Below are 21359 nucleotides of genomic sequence, written 5' to 3' on the forward strand. Positions count from 1 at the left end.
GCAAAAGACAGGGTACAAAAGAGAGACTGGTTGAATGTCATAGTGAAACATGATCCACAGATGAAGAATTTAGATGTCATAGTGGATTGTTTCTGACCAGAGAACTGAAAGAACAGAAATAACTCTAGATTTTGTGCTAAGCGTTGCAAAGGATATGGTTCAAAATACAAATGGTAAAGAGCCACTCTGTAATACCAACCATGAAATATTAGAACTCAGCTTCTTTGTAAGAATAAAAATAAAAAGTCCAGCACAGTGACATTTAATTAGAAGAGGAGAAATACTTAAAAATTATTAAGCAAGTTAAAAGGAAATTATGAGGACGACCCAAAAATATTATGGTATAAAAAACATTGAAATGCAACTTTAATACATAATACACCACTCAAAAAGTTTGTAGAGGGAATGTAGAAATAGCAAAAATATTTGAACAGTAAAGAGGATTACTTTAAGAAAAGATATCCTTAAAAACTGGAGATCGTGTCAAAACAAGAAAATTAAAACTGTAAACTTGTCTAATTCATGCAAGCTAACTTAAGAAGCACAGGGAAGTCGGGCAGAGCAGAAACACTGGTAAGCAGGCCAAAAGAGACTGAAGAGCAAATTGAAAATGGTATAACAACTAATGAAAACAATAATTTAAACACACAATAAGCTTATCTGGGTGTTGGGGAGGCCACCAGCTGACCAAAGAGAGCACTCAGTATAGACAAGCCCATATGAGAAATAGTAATTGAATTATTTGTCCCAGTGGTCAAGGATGTTCCCACAGCAGAATCATTATTAATGAACTATGAATTGTGAGTCAAATCAAGCTGTCTCAAATTGAAATGTCCATAGAAAAGGTTTTTTAAAAAGTCTTGACATTAGTCAGAAAGGTAGACAGCATGTTATTGCCTAGGAAAGGAACAGGAAGGAAAACAGAAAACACTATTAACCTTTTGATAACTCCATTATGCACCCAAACTCAAGAAGGATAAAAAAGGCTTAGAAAAATTAAAGAAAAAAATAATAAGAGATGTAGAACAGCTTCCACACAAGAATGATGCACAGAAGACAACTGAGAAATTAAAGCTTATAAAATCACAAAAGATATGGATATGGTGAATAGGGAAGTACTAGCTATTTCTAATACCACAAGAACCTAAAGAATACCAGGTTTAAAATAAAAAGAGTGTACTCTTTCAAACAGGGCATAATGAAATTGTAAAGTATACAGGATTAAACAAATTCAGAAAAAAAGTCACCGTTTGTCTTATGTATGTCCAGTTTCAACCTATCACCCAGGAAATCCCTGAGCTACTTAGTGCCCAAGGCCGGGAGGGTATGGGAGGTATCAAATGTTTGCAGTTTTGCCTTGTAAATTGCTATATTAAAAAAAAAAAAAAGTTTTATTCTGGAACTTTCTAAACAAAACATTTAGATCCTTCCACAATGAATTTTTTACTTTGCAGTTTAATGAAATCAATTTGTATTACAAATTTGGATTGGAAAGCTAAGAAAAAAAGATTAATTGCAGTTGCATTCAACCCCTGACCTGTAATCTTCTTTTTTATTGCACACTAGCTGAAAAATCAGTTTTTGAAAGCTTTTAAAAGCATAATTTTATAATCTTTTAAAAAATAGTAATGTAATATGAAGTATGTATTTAGCTGATCTTCTCCCATAGCAGTATTTCCCTCCCATACTTATGTGGGTTATAAAGACAAATATTTATTGTTTGCAGTACATACAGAATGATAATTTCATTGACAAATTAAAAAAAAAAAAGATGTAAACAATTGCATTGGTTTCTTCCCACTATTATCTCACCTGAAACATATCAAATCCTCCTCTTGGTAGTTTCCAAGAAAAATAGACTGTATTTTCTTCTTGCCCAAACACCTGTAAATCTGATGGTGGATCAGGATCTGAGGTAAAGACAGGAGTGGATGCAAAATTTACTATCAAAATAATCTATATTAATTTGAAGGAAATTAACATCTACAGAAGACATTGCTGTAATTCATTATTTTATAGTTCAGTGTAGAACCAGATTTAATTTTGTACTTAAGAAGAATATAAAATAAATTAAATTCATCTCTACATATTAGCAATAGAATCAAAAATAAAATCAATGCTTGTAAATTTTTATGGAAAAGTTATGTCATCCTAATATTACTGCTGATTCAGTTACTGGCAGAATCCCATTAACTACAAAGGAAACTTGTTTGTGTTTTTTGTAGTAACTTTCAAGAATGTTTAGATTGAAAAGAAAGACATATATACATTAATCCAGCCACTGCTAAGATGCATTGATTTAATAAGAAAGAGCTTTTCTTAGACAATACCTTAAGATGTAACAACCCTAATTATCTGAAATCATGAAAAGTTATTAATAAATCATGAACCTACAGGTGCTAATCTTGAGGATGGTGGGGTGACTTCTTTTTAATCCATTGGTTGTCACAATACTGATGAAGAAATCAGTGCCTGGCAGAAGACTCTCAAACTTGTACATTCTACAAAGATTAAAAAAAGAGATTGTGTTCTTTAGGATTTTTAAAATGTATGTATCTTTATATGTTAATTCTTTATAGTGTTATGGGTATTATTTACACGTGATGTGTATATACATGTATATATATTGTCAGTCAAAAACTATTTTAGTATGATAAAATCTTAAATAGGATGCATCACGCTATGGTTCACAGCAAGTTCAGGTACTAGAAACTCATAAAAGATTATATTAAATCAAATCCAGAATGACACACAGGTTCTACTGGTGCTCACTCCAGTGCAGTATTTTGTTTGCTCTTCTTTGCACAAACACATCATATGAGATTTGTAATTTGTTTAAAAATGCAAGTCTTAAAATAATCTTTTTTCACATGGGTATAGTAATGTATATCAACTAAAACATCAAATACATATCACATGTAAGTAACACTGCAGGCTACTTATTTTAAATACACGAATACAGTGAAACATCTTTTTTGAGTTCATGTCAGTTATTTTTTTAAATGTAATCCTCATACCTTACACCGGAAGGTAACATTTTCTCCTCATTGAAGACCTTACTGTTTATTGAAATAACATATCCATCAAACATATTTTGGGCTGGTGGCCAGGTAACAGTTATTGATTCAGAGTCTCTGCTATAGTTCAGATATTGAACTGCGCTTGGTACTGTGTGACAATAAAAAAAAATGCATTACTTTTAAAATAAATTTTAAATACATTATTTTATGACAGGACTCATGTCATCAGAATGCAATGAAAACTCCATGAAAATTATGTCATGTCCTTGCTTATCCAAGGACACACAGACCAATACCACTGCGGTAATGTGTATAGGGACTTCTGTTATCCACAAGATCCAGAGCCAAGCTGCTTGCTGCTCTGTAATGCTACTTAGTGCAGTTCTGACATCACTGATGTAGAGTTCCTCAAAAATGCACAATTCCTCAAGAAAAGAAATGTCAGTATAAGAGGTAGCATACTGGGCCGAGACCAAAGTCCCCACTAGCACAGTATCTTGTATTGAACAGTGGCCAAAAGTGTGTCTACAGAAAAGCAAGACTTGCATAGAGTGATAATCCCCTTCAGTAATCTCCCAGACTGCAGTTTGGAGCCCAAGGATTTCCTGAGCCAAAGGTGATTTCTGTGAATTTAGTAAACCTCAGCAGATTTCTCTTTTATGCATGTGTTCAGTCTCCACTTGAACCTATGACCACAATCATGACCACAATCATCACGGAAAATATCATGTGGCCAGAAGTTCTGCAACTTATCTACAAATTTAATAAACAGCCATTTCCTTTTGCTTGTTTTCTACTTGCTTTCTTCCAGTTTCAAGTCCTTAGTTCTTGTAAAGGAAATGTCAGTGAATTATAATTTCTTACTCGCTCCATAATTACCTCTCCATGACTTATCTTCTCACAAATGATTTTACATTACACCATTGTTCCTGTATCAGTTTTAGCTCAGTGGTTCCTTAAATGCAAAACATTACATATCTTTGATCACACTTGCTGCTCTCCTACGAATCTTTTCGACTGCATTTACTATACTTTACTTTTTCACATTAGGGACCTATTAGAGGAAAATATAACATGCCAGATCCAACAGCCTGAGAAGCCATGTCCCCAGCTCCAACCAGCAGCAAGGCTGAGGCTGTATTCCCAGCAGGCACACGCACACAGAGCACACATATACACCACATATATACACATATACATGGCCGGCCACACAGATCACAGACAGACACTCGGAGCACTCACACAGACACAGACAGGACCAATGGCCTCATCCTGCTCCCCTCTCCTGCTGAGAATGGAGGTCCACTAGTGAGAATACTTATATACATATGTACAAGGTGGATCTCCCCAGCAGTTGGGCTCAGACAGTCTGCCCAGTAGATGCCCCCGGATTCCCATCTCTCCAGTTGCTGGCACACACACAGAGATGGCCAGGACTTCCCAGGTCCCAACAGATGACCCCCGCCCCGTGCTCTCGCCCCTAGAGACACACAGATGCTCTCACACCCAGAGCTGGCCCACCCACCCCCTTGCTCCCAGGCCACTTGCCCTACCCACCAGCCCATCCAGCTGGATCTCACTAGCAGTCACACACTCACCCACACACCCTTGCTCACTCTAGGTGCTGCATCACAGACACAAGGGCCCTCTGACTCACGGACCAGCTCCAGTTGCTGCACTCACGCTCCTGTACACACACACGCACAGAGAACAGGAAGGAGTTAGAAAGGGATTTAATAAAACAGGACAGATTGTGCTGATCAGGTGCAGGGCACAGTCAGACAAGCAAATCATTTACATGTGATGAGTTGTTTTTATCCCCTTAGCCCCTCTATTTTCCCACATTTGTTCTTCCCCAAATCACCTAATGCCCTCCCTTTTCCTGCCTTTGATTCCTCCCCTACACACCCCATAATAAGTCCTGTGCAATCCCAAACTGCTTCTCCTGGCATCCCATAACATGTCCTACACCCCTAGGCAGTAACCCCCCCCTTAGTCCAAAAGGTGATCCAAAGAGCTCCTCCCGATGACTGTCTTGATGTGCTCCACGCCTGGACACAGGGGCTGAGGGTCTCCTGAGAGCCCTGGGAAGGACCTGGACAGGGTCTGTTCCTTGGGAGGCTGTAGTTCGGGTTCCCGCCTGCCACTGTGTTCCTCTGGGCTTGTGGAGACGGACCTTTGAATGGCTCCCGTGATGGGCCTGGCAGCAGTCTGGCAGGGTATTATTTGGGGTCCCCTTCTTGCCATTGCCTCTCTGGGCTCCTTTGGGGATGTGCAGGTGAACTGTTATCACTGCATGCTGTATTCAAAAGGCAAGAGTACCTGGACTCCTATAGATAATACAGCAATATTTTCTCTTTTGTCCTATAACCTCTTCTAACATCCCAGCTGCTTTTTACTTTGCTGCTGAGCTACATGCTGATTTTTTCATGGAACTACCCATCGTATTCTCAAGATACTGCTCCAGAGATGTAACAGTCAGCTCGGAGCTGACCATATATGCGTGAAGTTTGGGTTATTTTTGCCTTGTGTATCACTTTACGTTTATTTAAACTGAATTGCATCTGACACTTTAACATCCAGCCACTGAGGCACATATGGTCTTTTCCATAGTTACTCTTTGCTAGTTCTCATCCTTACTATCCTGACTAACTGTACATCAGCAAACTCTGTCACCTCCGTGTTTGCTCACTTTTCTAGATCATTTATGAATGTTTTGGACAGAACAGGTCCCAGAAATCATCTAACAACCTCCCTCTACTGTGAAAACTACTTTTATCTTCTATTTCCAGTTGTTAGGTCAATTTAAAAGACTGGCTACTTTTTTAAGAGCCACAGTAAGGGAATCTCACTGGCAGGTTTTTGGAAATCCACAAAGCATACATCAATTGCATCACCCTTACCACATGTTTGATGACTCCTTGAAAGAATCCAAAGATGTTTTTGAGGCATACTTTTCCTATACTAGTAAAATCCTTCCTTGTTCTGCCTCTAAACTATAAGATACTACATAGTTTATTATTAGCTATAACTTTACAACCAAAAAGCAATGCAATAGTGGATGTATTCGTAGAGTCAAGACAGCCTCAGAACCACTGCTGAGTTACTCTGCTAGCCAAGAATAGTGACACTGCTAGTCTAGTCCAGGTTTTATCTAGAGCTAACAATCAAAACTCCTTTCTCTCCACACCATTAATTCCTATACCCAAGATGAAGGTACCATTTTCCATTGGAGCAGGATATCTCAGTATCTATGACACTGTACATTACTGGAGACAGAGAGCAGCTCAGAGACTTTGAACTCTCTTTTAATGTAGTTTCACTGGAATAAGAACATCATGCTTATTGAAAGAAGAAGCAACAGTGAACTGATACAACTCTGAAATTATTATCTCAAGATAGTACGTGAAGGTTACTGGCCACAGTACTCACTTTTTGGTGATATCTGAATAGACTTATTCACAGTGACATCAAAAAGAAGAAACATAATTGTGTTACAAGTGAAAGCCTGATATGGACAGAGAGAAGAAACATCATTCCAAAAATGAAAGAACTCTTCAGAATGAACATACTTGCTAGAATGAGAAAAAGAAGTAGAAAAATCTGACTTCAAGGGATCTTAATTTAGAAAGGAAAAAAGTAACAATCAAAGAATGGTTTTTAAATGTATAATGGAAGGAAGCCACTAGCAGCTAGGAGAAGAACTGGAACAGAACAGAACTATGCTGCTGAGAATCAAATGTCCTAACCCAAAGTAGAACTAAATGTAGAAAACCTCAAATTTAGTCCTGATGTAAGGGGACGCCAATGAGAGAACATCATAAAACTAATTCAGTTCTGAACACCTAAGTGTGTTCAAACTCAGCACTGAGGTGAGAAATCAAACATTAAAGAGAAGTCTAAGAAAAAAGATTTTGTTTTCTGTAATGTTGGTCGCCAGACAGTGTGCAAGTGTCAATTACTGGACCGTACACCTGCTTGAGTCATTATGAAGTTAACATTGGTAGTTCATCGTACGCTGTAACCGTATTCAAATTCTTAAAGGACACAAGTAGTCAAAGAATAAGGAAAATAATAATGAAGGACAATAAGGAGAAAATTATGAAAATGATTGAATTGCTCTTCTCTAAGACAAAAATAAAATTCAAGAAGAAAGCAAGACATATAGATGGAGTAAAACAAATGCTGAATTTGACAACATTGTGGTCTCACCTGTCTCTATTTCCTTTGTCACAAAAATACTGTCTCTGAAACCTTCCTTTTCTGTTCGAATTGTAAAGTTGTACGGCTTACCAGGAGTAAGGTTGGAAAACGTTGCTGTTTCTTGCTTGACCTTCTGGACCTAGAAATCCAAATACAGTTTTCACAGAATTGCTTGCGAAATTTGCTTATCTTATGTAAATGCTACCTCCACCTACTTTAATGGGAGATATAGCTTTTAATTTAACCTCTGATTACTTAATAGAAGACTTTGAAAAACAACTGCATTGCCTATACACAAGTGGTCTTTTAAAAAACATACCCTGAAAGCACTCTCACAATCTGTACATGTAACTTCATATTGCTGAAAATCTCCATCAGCACGGTCCCAAGCAATCTGTATTGAAGTGTCTGTAACGTTACCTTCTCGTACATTGAGTGGAGCTGCCAGACCTGCAAAAGGACATAAAACATATTACTGTTCAATCCGGCTTTGTTCAATCCAACATTTATTATATCTCCTATGGAGACACAGAAGTGAAGACAATCGGTAACAGATTCAAACAGATAGAGGGCAAAATCTGATCTCAGGCATGCAAACACACAGACATTCCAAAATAGAAAAACGGAAAAAGAACAAAGAGATAATAGTGCCACTGTTTAAAGAAAATTGCTTGCTTGTTTATCTTAAAACTACAGGGGGCTGAACATGCATTTTTCCCTGAGGATAGAGCTGGCACTCCTAGGCAGGAAAGTCCTCCAAAATGATGTTAATCCCTCCAATACCACCACCATAGTGCTCAGAATGTACCTAAATTTTGTCAAACAGCTCAGCAAAACCAAGTAGACCAGGCAAGACAAACACATTTTATCCCTAATTAGCATAGCCTTGTATGATACAATTCAGATCACGTTACAGAGGAGCTTCTGCTCTTCTCTGCATCTCTTTCACTCCCACCACAGCTGTTTCTGGCTGGAATGTACCAAAACTTACACTTTTTTTAAGAAAAACTGTATACATGTGAGGAGTCAGTATTTTTTTTTTGGTCCAAGTTTTTGGGGCCCCCAGGAGAGACAGACCAAAACTAGGTTGTCTAAGGCAGTTTCATACTAAGTTTAGGAAATGTTTTCATAAGAACAATCAAAGCCCAAGTTTTTATTAAAACTATATTTTAAGAAAAATCAGCTTTCAAGGTTTTCACTATTTGGGGAAGAATTTTTCTGTCTTGCCCTCATTCTCCTCTCCTTTCTTCCTTGCTTCTTTCTTTCCTATCTTAATTTTTCCTTTTATAACATTTCTACTTTGAAAGAAACAGAGCAGAAAAGAATTTCAAAGGAAAATGATAAAAAAGAAAAAGAAAAACTTTTGGAAGTATAATTATAATAAAAAACAGGAAAGTGAAAACACAGAATTTCAGCATGTATTTTTAAACATTTTTAAAGTTCTTATTAAAATTCCTCTTTTAAAGGCCTTGCTAGAAGGAGTCCCCTTCCCATAATACTTTTTTAAAAGTCTTTGTTATTGAATTTTCATCTTGGAAAATGGGAATCTCAATGCTTTTATTATTTGCTTAAAGATGCACCAGGAGGAATAAACTTACTAATTTCAAGACACAGAAGTAACTCCACTGATACTCATCTTCTTGGCTAAAATAAATGGTCAAAATGTGTCTTGTTTCCCACAAGGGCAACATTTTAATACAGCCTAAATTCCTGAAATACTTACTAGACATTTTATAGACTTGATATAAGAAACACAATTTAGAAAGTTTTGAAATTATAAGGGATGATTATAGCCTTGTTTAAAAAACAGCTAGTGTTAGTATAATTATTAATTGCTTACACAGATATATCAAGGTGATTTTTAAAAAGCCTGTCCTTCTACTGCACTGAAATAAAAATAACTTTACAAATCAAAATTTAATATGGTGCAATTTTATAGGAATAAACTTAAAATACTCACATGTTTTTACACCAGATACATGGTAAAAGGAGCTCAACATTTTTCCACTTTTTGTAGAAATGCAGAAATCATATTCTGTTCCTGCAGTAAGGTTTTCAATTATTATTTTACCATCGCTTTTTAAAACGAATGTCTCATTAGGTCCTCTTTTACTTGTAACATATGCGCCATCAAATACTCCAATATCAGGCATGCGAACAAATAATACCACAGCATTGCTATAAAGCACATAAGGAACTACAATTTGAACAGGCTTGGGCTCTAAAAGAAGAAGAAGAAAAAAAAAAATTGCCACATGTTAAATCAGCTGAAAATAAATTCAATGAAAGCCACACAATAAATCTGAAGCAACTGCCCTGAGAAATATGCTTGCCCAGTGCAAACAAATGGCTACTTATAATAAAACATGTCATTGCTCAGGAACAATAAACAACCTGATCTTTTTAAGTGTTTATTACTGGAATCCTGAAGCATTTGACAAATGATTTATGAATCAAAGCAAGTTAGGCTTCCAAAGGTATCAATGAATTACCTTTTCAACCACAACTGCACCAAGAAGGTAAGTCAGGATAGCTGAAAAATATACAGAAATGTACATGTGGACAGGGAGATGAGCATGGAGAATGAGATACATTTGATGGATGCAATATTGATGTGTTTAGTTTTCTTCCCTTACAGCTGGCTCTGACGGCTGTGAAAAATCCCATCTAGAATTTTGTCATCTATGTCTTGAATGAGGTATTAAATCTAATCCTATATAAAAATTCTGAAAAAGACTAAGCCTGCTACCCTCCAAAATACTGTAATCATTTAGAAAAAATGACAGTACAGCATTTCATGTATCTGTAACCTGACAGCTGCAGCCTTTATATACCACACGTATAAGTGAATCCTGCCCATTCCTTTCACATATGCAAAAAATGTATACTGTGCCAAAAGCATTTCAACATCTTGGTAAATTATAACTAGCAGGAAAGACCCTTCTATAAACAATGTAAAGCTTTTACCTTTCAGCTACTACTACTTCTAACTCTTAAAATCTTTTCCCAGCACCCTCTCACCAATAGCAGAGTAGTTTCTCTCTCACGGTTCACAAAACACTTAATGCATCTCCAAAAATAAAGTCTGTTTCAACCATTCCAATATTTTGTTACTTCACTGGAAATCAATGATTCACTCGATTTCTTCTGTCAGTGGGACCAGGATTCCCTGCTATGGTCCTCACCACAGTTAAACAACATTCAGTAGTACCAATGTGTTTCCCAAGGCTACACCTCTTTGAAAGTTAACAGCATCTGCTTTGCTGTTAACAATTAGGATCAGATTGGTACACTTCACGTGCAAGTTTTGATCCTTGGCTATTAAGCAAATCGACTTGATCTACCAAATCCGTTAGATGATAGTAATGATAATGAGACTGATGTTATGAGTATTATAGTCTGTAGATTCCACTGTTAAAAGATATCTTACTTAAAGTGCATTGAATGGTCTTCAGTTCACTCATATTTCCATTATTCACACTTGCCACTGCTATTTCATAATCCATTCCAGGAATTAGGAGATCAATCTTAAATTCTTCTGTATTGTTTACTAAAAACTTCATAGTGTCACCTATGTCTGCATTAGGTTTCACTTGAATGTAGGATTCCTGACCCTCTTGTGGCAGCTTCCAGTGGAGGATTACACTCTCTTCTTGTACATCCTCTGGGTGAATATAAACAGCTGTAGGTGGGCTGACAGCTTGATCGAAGAAAAAGATGTCAGTATAAAACCACAGATCAAACTTACTATCAATTTACAATCACTTACCAATGCTGCCTTTTGGTTTATTTTTTCTTCTAAAAATTCCATGATTTTAAAAGTACTAATTCATTTAATTATTTCTTAAAATAGTTTGTAGACAACTACCTGTTACAGGCAGATTCTGCTTTCTGTTTTCTCATAACAAATAGGGACTTATTTTATGAGCATATTCCATTCTATTGGACATATAGAGAGTAACAAAAGATGACGCCATCTGAGTCACAGTATCTATGATCAGAAAAATAAATTAATCTGCCTTCACCTACATAATTTGAGACATGATGGTAACGTTTCTACCTTGCTAAAACTAAATATGCTAACTATATATATTTATCAAATAGGATGTTGCTTCTTTAGCACATATTAATGTGCTGTAATTAAGTAAGTGAATAAATAAATAAAGGGATAGGTACGTTCACACTTTTGGAAGGTTCTGAAGGTTAGAACCAGTAAACAGAGAATATAGAAAAGAATTGTCCCGACTTTCCCCCAATACACGTGAACAAACTGCAATCAGTATGTCGCCTTAAAAATACTTTTGTGCCTTGTATTTTCAATTGAAACTCTGTCTAGTGAAATAAAACAACCAGAAAATTGATACATCACCTGTTGTGATTAATATAGGCTTCTCATGGCAGCTGAGAGTTCCTTTCTCTGCTACGTTCTGTAAATATACCTGATACTGATGATAAGGTTTTACATTTCCTATTACTACTGAAGTCTTGTTTTTTTCAACTGGTAACTGTTCCCAGATGTTGGTTTCAGTATCCAAAATGCTGACTAGGTAGTAATGAAAAGCACTGGATGAATGCTGTGGAGGCTTCCACTTCAAATGTATTTCTGCAGATGAAACATACGTAGCCTCTAACTTCTGGGAGTGCAATGGCCCTATTGAATAAGATTAGGAATAGAAATAGGATAATAGCTTCTGATGCCTTTTACCAATAACTTTTTTTTTTTAATACAGCCTGAAAAGCTAATAGTACACACTTAAATACATGTTAAATAGTATCAGAGGAAATCAAACAATGCAACTTTGACAGTGTATCTAATATTGATACACAGAGCAATACCTCTACTTTCTAATTAAGGTTTTTCTGAATCACCTAGCTCTTTATGTAGAGCTCAGTCCCCACTTAGGTCCTCTCTTGTATTTCAGTCAGATCAGAAACATTGCCCAAGACAAATGTTATGAATTACCCAAGTTGTTAAAACCTGGTCCTAATGAATTACATGGCAAAATCTACTAAATTTCAAAAAGTTTAAGTGTTCAATGCACACTGTTTTTATCAATCATCTTAAAACAGTTCTTCACATGTCTCCTACACCTCTTCCAACAATTCAGTCACTAGTCTAATTAGTAAATCGTGTTATTTTTCCTTGCCTGGACAATTATGTTTCTGTAGATAGCAATGTTGCAGCTGAAAACCTGATTTCTGAGGTAAAACACAAATTTGCTTCTCTTAGGAGAAAGCAGAAATATCTTTCCTTCGTTATAGAGGTAACTTGCATTACAAGGTCTTATATACAGAAAACAAACCATCAGATTAGGGAGCAGAGAAGCTGGTAGGCACAGGAGATGAGAGGACTTTCAAGTGCACTAAAGCAGCCCAGGGGATGAAGAAGTGAACTGTACAAAATGTACTTGCTGGAGAAAAGGAACAGCTTCTTTCCCCTAAACTAAAACCTGTATTTTGTTCTAAGAAAATGGACCTCTGACTCATATTTGGACTGCGTTGCCAGAATTGGTAAAAATGTTAGGGAAGTATGTTTTCCTTAACTTCTGAAAATCAGAACATTTTCCCAGTACCACGGAAACAGGAACATGAAGAAAATTTGCACCTAAAACTGTGTCCATGAAGTAGTTTTACCTTCAGGACATCTCCATTTGATCACCTTTAGATGCAAAGGTATTTTTCATCTCTACCAACTGGCAGGTTTCATTTGGCTTCGTTCAGCTAGACTTTACTAGAACACAAGTTAATTTGTTCATGAATTTCTCTTATGCCATGCTGCATCATGCAGAATGTCAAAACACAATGTATTTTTAAACCATAAAGCTTGTCTTAATCTTAACTGCACATATACAGGGATACCTCCACTTATTCCAACAAATCTTTTACTTCAGATTGGAAAGTATGCTTCTGCATTTCACAGCCAAAAAATACCTTACTGCTACTCTGACATCCAGCTTTACCTTTGGACATCAGTAGGAATTCTGTGAGTAAAATTATGGTAAGAAAGAGCTTTTAAAATATACGTCACAGAAACAGAATTTGTAGCTGGCTTTCTGCTTGCAGCCACCAAAAACTCCTGAGCTTTTCCTCATCAATCCCAATAAAGCATTGTAGCACAAAAGCAAAATGAAGATGTTGGAATCCACTCTGCAAACTGGTAAATCCTGGATTCAGAATTCATGTTCAGAATTATTTCTATTTTCAGACAAAATAGCATCACAAGGAACAGTGTAATTAAAAGAAAAATATAAGAACTGTATGATTATCTGATTATTACTGCTATTTATTTTTGTAACTTACTTGTTTCTACCTTCAGAATTGGACTTAAGATAGTCTGTGTCCCTTCTGGGTTCCTTGCTGCTAATAAAAATTTATAGCAAAGGCCAGGAGACAACTGCACAATTTTTGCTTGAGTTGTATTCACAGGCAAGTTCAGAATGTATGGTTTCCACTGATCAAAATAGTACTTAATTGTAAGTGCAAAGCCTGACTTAAGCCGCATGTCCATATCACTCCACATAAATACAGCTTCAGTTGTCTTGACATCACGCACACTAAACGTGAAGTTTTCTGGTACCAGAGGTACTGAAAAAGAACACCAAAAATTAAAAAAAACATTGAAAATCATGAAAACCTTTTCCTATTTATATTTGTATCTTCAAAGATAAAGGTAATTGGGGGAAGGCTTTTAAAAATAAATGCAAAAGACTGGAAAAAATATAGTTACATTCATATTCACAAATATATGGTAGCTGTATATAGCAGAAAAACCCTGTGAAGAAATAGTCTGGACCAGTGGGATCTCTCTGAAGGGCATAGCAGTCCGTTTCGTTTTCTGGTATCATTGACAAAGTTGAGATACCAGCCTTTAGAAGATAAGGAGATCTATCTGTCCACAAGAGCCGACCTTCTTCCTACATTGAAAAAACAGAAATAAAAACCCCATGTATTTTTACATTATATTTATGAATTATTAAGGCTTTCCTCATTGCAAGCATATCTCCTAAACATCCAAAATTTACATACTTCATTTATGCAAATTAATTGCATAGGAGCATTTTGAATAAAGTAAATATTTCAGTGTAAAATTCTATCCCTTCTATTACAAAAGATTACAAGGTAATAATATCATATGTCATATAAACCACATAAGGCTAATGTAGAGTGTTTGATCATTACAAACAAACCTTTAAAAATCACTATTAATCAAATAATCTAATAATCATGAATGGATAATTTTCTAAAAATGTTAATCACTTTAAAAAAATTCAGTCAGTCAAAAATATACATAAATTCCACCTGAAAGCAAAAATAGTTTAGCTGAAAAAAATCCAGGTCTGGATTCACAATCAGATGAGGAAATGCTATCTTTTCCCCTTTCTCCTATTTGCTGGTAGCTTGGCAGTTAGGACACTCACTCACACCTGACTCCAAGTTTCTAACTTTTGAGGTACTTTCAGTTTCTCCAGCAGAGCTCTACAAATACTAGACCAGGGCAACATGATATTTTGGAGGAAAGATGCTTGTAGAATATGCTTACAGCACTCCAATGTAGACCCCTCTAGTGGGAGACAGGTTTCAGTTTGCACTGCACTAACATATACTAACATCTACAGGGATTAATAAAAAACCCAACACATTTATGCACATTTATTATCATTGGAGCACTCTCAGGAGGTATACTAGCATAGTGTTTTCAGGCATAGCAAGTCTGTGGTCCTACAATCTAAATAAATGCTTTAAGTATTGTAATGGAGAAGAGTTGAGGTACCACCATAATTTTAAGACTTGCATTGCTTTTCCATTTTGTTAAAGATATTCAAAAGGAGGGAGGGGGAGGAGGAAAAAGATTTTTTTCCATTTCTTTGAGAAAACAACAAAAAATCACGTTGGTTGAGACTAGCCTGTTTTTTTCAATTCATCCATTGAACTGAAAAGAATCAAATAAAATTCTGTGATGTCTTTCATTTTCCCAAGAGAGTGAACAAGATTTTCAATGGTATGAAATAATTCAGCTTGACTTTCAGGAGGACTTGTGTGTCTAGCCTGCTGTTTCAAAAATACTATGTAAATCAATGCCTATCTTTTTCTTATGCTGGTCTTCCTGGGCAGAGTTAACTACAAGCACAGGAAGCCACAATATACTACTATGATACAAACCTCTGTAGCAGGGCTTGTAAGAGAAGCCTCAGCAAATAGTCTTTGGCTACCTTTTCCACTTCCTAACTCTGAAAAACTGCACAGAGTGTCAGGACAGACATGTGGGTATCACCAAAGCGCTCCATTCATCCTTGCCCAGCTCACTGACCTACATCTCCAGGGTCCCTGTTGTCTTTCACAGGAATGCTCACCCTCGTCAGGAACGGTTTGAATGCAGATACAGAACAAAATAGGGTTAAAGAAGGAGAAACTGTGAGAATGCAAATGCTACAGAACTAATTTTGCTCACAATGTTGCTAATTTTTAACAGTGTCACAGTGCTTGGCAGTTTTCCTAAGGCTGCTGAAATCTTCTGAGTAGGTTACAGTCTCAACATTTTTTCATAGAACTTTTCAAGTCCCATGGGTACTGGGAGAAAAGAACTTGAAAACAGAAATTTAACTCCCTAATGGTTCAAATGTGAAAGAGAAAGCAAAAATAATTGAATCCATATTTTTTATTTCAGATTTTAAACAAGTCCTGCAATTCCTAGCATATGTCCCATGATCTTTGAACTCCTGGGGTAAGTACAATTTGGTGCAAGTACAATTTGGAGTTCTTGTAAGATGAGAGCAAATGACAACAATGACACTTAGGAGGACTTCAACATGTTCATACAGTACTTGAACACACTAATTAAGTACAAATATTTAGGAAGTGCTTGAAAAACAAGCATTTTATTATTATCCCTTGCTACTCTTAAAACAAGGTACTCATCTAGTTCATTTAACTGACTAGACTCCCACAAACATAAAAATGCATGTAATGATTAAACAGTTCACTAGCAGTCAAATTCCAAACTGGCAATTAACTCTTTTCTGTGTAATCAGAGTTTAAAAAGAAAAAAACCCCGCCTTTCTAGCACTCTTTCCAACATGCAAGAATATTATGCTTTCATGGGACATCTATTTCTGGCAGCCTCTTACAAATACTACCTTATTTCCAAAATACCAAGTTGGTTACAATTAGTATCACTATGGTGTAAAAACTACAGCAATTCTAAAATCTCATGCATAAAACAATATTACATGTAAAATGCATATATTACTGGTGCTTTACTAACCAGGAAAGTTAGAGTGCTTCTCTAACCACAAACCTAGACAGGTTTGTGTTTCCTCAGTTTGCATGTTATCCCACTCTGACTTGTTTGTGTAGCCCCATTAAGTTTTTTAACAGAGTCTGCAAAAAAGAAATTTTCTGTCTATGACATGTTTGCCACTTACTTCCTGCCTTTATAAATAAAGTTTACTTTGTTTTTACTGATTTTCACAGCACTTCTTTCAAAATTAATTTGACCAAAATGATATTAAAATTAAATTTCGGAGCGTAGATTTCCCAAACCAAAAATCAGTGGCCTTCTCCCAACCTTCTGATACTTACCACAAAAGAAGGTTTCACTATGCCTAATCACAGGAAGTCTGGATCCCACATTTCTGGCAGAGGGTCTCCATCTTTCTGAGAGCTTCCCCAATACTTTTATTTATCTCTGTAGCTGTTCCCAAACCACACACCACACCACAGTGAGTCATTTAGTAATAGCAGAGCTGGCATTAAGACCCTTCATATCCCAAATATGAGGAACAGGAAACTTTTTACAAGAAATACGTTGCTCCCATTCATTCTTCCACTGGCTTATCCAGCAGCCATACTGGACAGACCTTGCTAAGCTCAACACTCAACATTTCAGACCTGCATCAAAACTGAGAAAGCCAACCCCAGGCTTCGATATCCATAGAAAGCAACATACGTAGAGAGTAAGACTTAAAATCTGGCAATGCAGCACCACCTACAGGCAAAACAATATTCCTGTGAAGTACTCAGAAAAAAAGAAAAATTAAACAGGTTATGTAAAAAACTATGTCTCTTTTTCCCAGCTATGGCCTGCTAAATATTTTCAGTATTTCTAAATAGGAAGAAATAATGATTCCTCTTCCAACTACTAATAACTATACAAACAAATAACCAATTTACTGTGTAGCATTTTTTATTCCAAGGAATCAGGCTCTGTATATCAAAATTCTCCTGCTTCCATATATGTAATAGCAAAGAAGATAGAATAGACTGACCTTTAGGTCATTAAGACCCGTCCATAACATGATTATTTGACTAATTGTCTGGAGATAAGACAAAATGAAACCATGTTCTTCTTCACTCCCTATGTCAAGAAGATGCGCCCCTTGTGAAGTCGTTTCACAGATCTCTTGTGCCACCTTCCACGGCTTGCTCTCCTTACCCATTCGATAGCAGCTGCTTTGGAATGCCACCCACCCTTGTGAACAGGTGCCTATAGGTGAACAAGGACAGGATTTTAAAGATATTCTGTACCATTCACGGCAGTGGTACAGCTTAAGAATTTTTATAATTACACAGACATTTTGATGACAATAGCATTTAATTAATTCACGATTGCAAACCCCCCAAAATTCAGAAATTATGAATCAACACTCCTTCAAAATCCTGAGTGTCTTAAAAAAATCTGATTGACTGAATTAAAGGAGTATCAACTACAACCTACTGAAGCAAAAAAAAAAAGACCCATTAATTTTTATCCTACTCTAGGAAAAAACTCATTCTTTAAGCTTAGTTTCTGATGGCTCATTTTTTAAATTTCAAAATTGAAGTTAACAAATCATTTCTTTTTAATAGTTTCTTGAGTTTAGGAAAATAATTACTTCCTTGAATTTGAGCCTATATAATCCTTTCATTTGTGTTCCTAAATTTAAAGATTTTAAGTTGCATTATCCGAGTAGCACATTTAAAGGAATGAAGTTACAAAATCAAGCCGTGACATCCTCAGAATCCTACCTCTTTCACAGCACTTCTAACAAAACAGTGTAGCTAGATTAGCCACTCAGCAGTACAAAACCATCACTTCAAACGCTGGCAAAAAGCATTCCATATCCTTACCAAATTCAGGATTTTCCCTGCCTTTTCACTGAAGCTGTATAGCAAATTTGATCCTTACACTCAAGTAATTACAGTGCTTAACCTCAACATTCACTTGACTCTGTTTTAGACTGTAAAAAAAGGTAGTTAGCTTAAAACATTTGCACATACGAATTTGAATTCTTGCTCCTAAAAATACTAGGAAATATTAACTAGAAATAACTTTTCTATGTCATTAACATTCAATTTTTTTCAGCTTTCTAGAAAAGAAATAATCCACACCTGTTAAAAATTGTAAAATGGAATACAGGCTTTTTACAATTTACTCTTAAACCTAGAAAATATGCAGTGCTTCCTTGCATTCACTGTGACTACAACAAACTCTAATATATACCTGTTTCAGCTTGAACATCCAGTGCTTGAGACACATTTATAAATTCAAGATGTAATTGTTCAAATATAAACTTAAATGTATATAAGGTGGCAGGTGCCAAATTACTCCATACAAAGAATCCACTGGGGTTTTTTATAAACTGAGAAGTGCCATTCAGTGAAGCTGAAACTGAAAATTCTTTGGTCATTGTACTCCAATTAAAAGACACTGTAGTAGCTGTCACAAATGTTCTGATGTCATTTTCTGAAATTCCACCTAGTAGAGCAAGAAAAAATAAATACTGTCTTTACCACAAGGGAATAATTAGCTCAAAGTTTTATTGCATCAATATTATTATTCTTTTTCTTTTAAGAAGTGATGAGGGATACACACATTAGGGAGAGAAAGGTAGTATCAAAACAGAAAATGTCTTACTGAGAAATTAAGTCACACTCTTCTTTATTGTCATGCTATGTAAACTTATGTGTGAAGCAACCAGAAATAAAAGTGCACAGTTTAAGGAGTGCTTAACTGTAAAAGTACATACTTTGCTAGAATACCAGTTATGTAATAGATGTCAAGCGCAGTAACACATCCATGTGTTATGAATTATTCCCTGTAGCTTGCTGAATGTACTTTCAGCAGAGTCAATGGCTGCTGCAATGTTTTCAACTTACTACGTATTTTTCCCAGTGATGTTGTTTGTATTCAGATCCTAGACTATTCCAAAGCTAGTATGAGCTTGTAATGTGTACAAAGGTAACGCCATAAACTATTTTAAAGCAGTTAACAAAATTAAGATTAAAAGGCCCTTTCATTCTAGTAATTGGTGGGACTTGTGGTCCTGAACATATTTACTGCTATAAATGATGTTTTTATATGTTCAGTGGCTAGACTCACAAATTCTTATACTAAAAGTCTGTCCCACTTAGTCACAATACTAAGATCTTCAAGGTACTCATTAACCCTTTTTAAAGAGGGACTGTCATAAAGTGGAAACAAAAATATTTAGTATTTTTAATTTATATGACAAACAACCACAACCCTACATTGATATGAAATTGCCAGACTTTAAGTAACTTTCTCCATCATCCTCTTCTATAAATCTCTTCTCCTAGAATTACTGTAGTATCGCAAAGCCCATAACATTTAAATATCTCCCAAACTTTTACATCAGTCCCATATTGCAGAATTGTTACACTAACCAAATTAGTTACATAAAATTGTTCCTTCTACTCTTCAAGGTTGAAAACATACATTGATGCGAATTTTCTAAATACATGAGTAAGCTCCAGATTTCAGCCCCTACTTCTTTAATCTTCAGTATTAGACCAACTATAATAATGCCAAAATATTTTTGTGCTACTCTACTTACGTGTCTTAAATGATTTTACAGTTAAGATTCGGCCATTTTTTAGAGATTGTATTGTAATATCATACTTCTTATTTTCCTCAAGCAGAATTGTAGTACTGACAGGTTTCTGTTCAACTTTAGAAATGTTTCTTACATTCTGCAAGTTAAAAGAATTTCTGGATATAGTGAAAGTAATAAAAATACAATTCATAAATGATCTATGAAGTTTTTAAAAGGGTAGCTTATATTGCAGCATGTCAAACTTAAGGCTGCAGTTAAACTGCAAAATACCCAATGCATTTAAAACAAGACCTTTTGGAAATCAAACTAACACCTTCGTATTAAAATCCCCATATTTTCTTTAAGTTCCAGAACACCCTGTGCTCAAAATAAGAACAACATCTTCCCCCAGAGACCTGGGGGTAGTGTCTGTGCCTCTTCTGGAGAAGTTAGACTCCTCCTTCAAACCACAGTACCTTGAAGAACATGCATATTCTTAACTTTGAACATATGCCTATCTATACTTATTCAACCAGGATACTCAATGGTCTTTTAAGTCCCACTGGCTTCAACAGGACTCTGTAAGAGTGCACATAAATGACAAGAATTACAGAATTCAGTACAAGTTTTCCAAACTTTCTCTTTATTTGCTATTTTACATTATTTTTTTTAAACAAACACACACACAACACACAACGGTATTAACTACTGGTATCTACAGCTTAAATACATATGGAACTACTTATCACTTAGACTGACGAAATTTACTTTTTGACTGAAAGCATCTGCTTGCTGGTATGTTACAATATAATAGTCTGGATCCTCTCCTTTGGGCAATTCAGTCCACTCCATCAAAACTACTCTAGCAGGCTTTTTCACTTGGTCACAGTCTAGACTCTCTGAACCCTGTAACAGAAACATACATGAATGCAACTTAGTAGAAAATGCAGAAAATGTACCTCTAACTAATTAAATTCTGTCAATTTTAACAACTTTTACCTAGACCTTGTCAGCTAGCAACAGTTTTTATATGGACCAGTATCACCAGCCCTACTGTGTGACACACAGGGGCTTCATAATTTTTTTACAAGTTCTGCAGGTACAGATTCTATTTTTCTTTCTCTCTCCAGAGGTGGACAAACCATGTCAGTTGACCCAAATATGCCCTACTAGGAAAAGAGAAATCTGTCATCATTTTAGAAACAAGGTCAGAGATTTAACTTGCAGTGTACATATTGCAATTACAGTTAGCGGTCAGCCAGGGTTGGAGGTCTCTGTCCAGGAGTTGGAGGTCTCTGTCTTGTTCCCACATTACATGGTAAAG

Source organism: Harpia harpyja, chromosome 23 (genome assembly GCF_026419915.1).
Source record: "Harpia harpyja isolate bHarHar1 chromosome 23, bHarHar1 primary haplotype, whole genome shotgun sequence".
Lineage (NCBI taxonomy): Eukaryota > Metazoa > Chordata > Aves > Accipitriformes > Accipitridae > Harpia > Harpia harpyja.